This window comes from Mandrillus leucophaeus, unplaced genomic scaffold (genome assembly GCF_000951045.1).
Source record: "Mandrillus leucophaeus isolate KB7577 unplaced genomic scaffold, Mleu.le_1.0 Scaffold21, whole genome shotgun sequence".
NCBI lineage: Eukaryota > Metazoa > Chordata > Mammalia > Primates > Cercopithecidae > Mandrillus > Mandrillus leucophaeus.
In genome coordinates, this window is record NW_012102143.1 from 2,508,916 (window position 1) to 2,511,274 (window position 2,359).

Genomic DNA, 2,359 nt, shown 5'->3' on the forward strand with positions numbered 1-2,359 from the left:
ATATCAAAGTTTATAAAACAGTGGCTGGGATGGTTGGAGGATGCAGGGAGACAGAAGCTGTGGAGTCTGCAGAAGTGAAGGGTAAGTTATTAATTCTCCTGGGAAAGGTGAGATCTTGGGTCTCCTACCAGGAAAGGCCAAAAGACAGGGTTATGGGTAACACCTACTCCACCCTTTGCACAATGGGAGGAAGGATGTATGACTTGATGGGCCTCCCAGTTGTGTGTTCATCAGTTGCAATCTGCTCTTCTCAGGGGTTAGTTTGTGTCAGGGAGTGTCTGTGCCTCCTGTACAAGGTTTATTATAAAAGACACCTGATGTACTTGAGTGACCGGAGTTCTAACTTGGGAGTATGTGCCCACCTCCATCAGTTGCCACCAGTGTGTCAAATTCTCTTCTACACTTGGCTAGGACTAAGCTTTAGTGAGAGGAGCAGAATGAGGCCTGCCGGTCCTCCTTTTTCTAGGAGTGGGAAGCAGCCTCTTCTTTGCAGTGTGGGCCAGTGGCCCCTGAACCCTCAGCTAGTACCTGAGGCTTCTCTCCTCACCAGGGCCTCAGAAGGAGGCCTGGGATCCTGCCAGTAAGTAAGATCAGGACACTCTCAGAACTCCAGCTTCTGGCATACGGTCAAGAGAAGGAGGCAGGCTCATGGGTGGCTGCAGTGTAGCCTCCACAGGACTCTTCACAGGGGCAGACCCTTCATGGAATGCCCACATTGACCAGAGAGCCATGTCCCTTCCACCAGCTCCAGTGGAGCAAACTCAGCCAGAGAGGGCAGAACTTCTGTACACTGCCTTGCACCATCTCCAGGGGAGGGGAGAGCCCGGTCCAAGTGCCTGGGAGAGGAGGTGAACTCCAGCAGGTGCAAAGCCAGGGGTTTAGTGTGGGAGGAGGAAATCTGAAATCCAAGGGAGCAGCTTGGGGAGATGGAAGGGAGCCCAGTGTGTGCCTTACTCTCCTGCTGGGGTTTGGGCTCCTTCTATGGCTCAGGTGTGGCCCCAAGCGGGCTGGAGGCATGGGGGCTACTGGGCCCTGGGGTTGCCCATTCTCTGGAAGTCAACAGGCAATTCACTGCTTTTTAGAGGGATTCTTTGAGGACACAAGTTGCTAGGAAAGCTCTCCTGTAACCCAAGAGATCTCAGTAGCTCAGAGCCAGTATGGTGCAGAAGGAGCCCAAGCTCTGGGCAAAATTGCTTGTGTTGACCTTTTATTTTTTTCCTTCTCGCCCTCCTTGTGTAGACAACACCAGGCAATGAGCCTTGGAGATGAAATCCAAGAGCCTCCCCCCGGTGGTGTGACCACTTCTCTGTGTCTTTGCCAAGTTCCTGCCTGTTCTCCTTCGATTCCAGCACAGCACATTCACCCCCACCCAGCAGGCTGTGTTTTTACCTTGTTCCTGCTGGGTGACAGCATTTCTTCTAACAGCACTTCTTCTCAACTGGAGAATTGCCATGTTCTTCAGACCCACCAAGAGATCCTAGTTCAACGGTCTAGGGTGGGCCCTGGAGCTTCATTTCCAGCCTGTGCTCCCGGAAATGCTGGTGCAGGTGGGCAAAAGCCACACACTGGAAACCACTATTGGGAACATATGGTGGAGGCTCACCATCGGCAGGGGAGGCAGCCACCTCACTCTCATTGCAGGGCTGGCAGCAGCAAGAAAGACCCCTTCCCGCTGCCATCCTCTGCAAAGTGAAACCCCAAATTCGTGGATCTGAATTGGAAGGGACTAAAGGTATTGGAGGGAAGAAGGATTCTAATTGGGTTAGTACATCCAGCATGGCTGGTCCTTCAGGATTCCCCCCATAAAATCCAAATGGGTGATAGGGTCCCACTTTACTGAGCTGGGCTCTTGGGTGAGGAGTTTGCTCAAGGTCCCATAAGTAGCCAAGTGTCGGGGACCGTGTTCAAATCTAGAGCCGATTTCACTGAATATTTTTAAAAATTGTTTTTAATGGTGATGAAATACACATAACGTAAAATTTGCTGTCTTAACCATTTGCAAGTGCAGCGTCAGTGGCAACAATGCATTCACACTGCTCTGTAACCATCGTCATCGTCCATCTACAGTTTGTTCCGTTTTAACGTTTTCTCATGGCACAGAAAATAGGGAAGCCGAGCTGAGAGTCTGAGTCTACACATTTAGCTGGAAGTATGCAGAATGGCTCTGCTCATCTTAGTGGGGAAGGAAGGTGTTCAGGGATGAGCAAGGACAATGCCGTTAATTCGCCTTTGAAACCTGCTTTGAGAAGGTAAGTGGCTGGAAATGGCTTTGTGTGACCGAGGTTGCTCAGGGCAGCCACCTTCTGGCACTAAAAGATAGTGCAACAATCCAGCGTCTTAAAAAAAAAAAAAAAAAAAA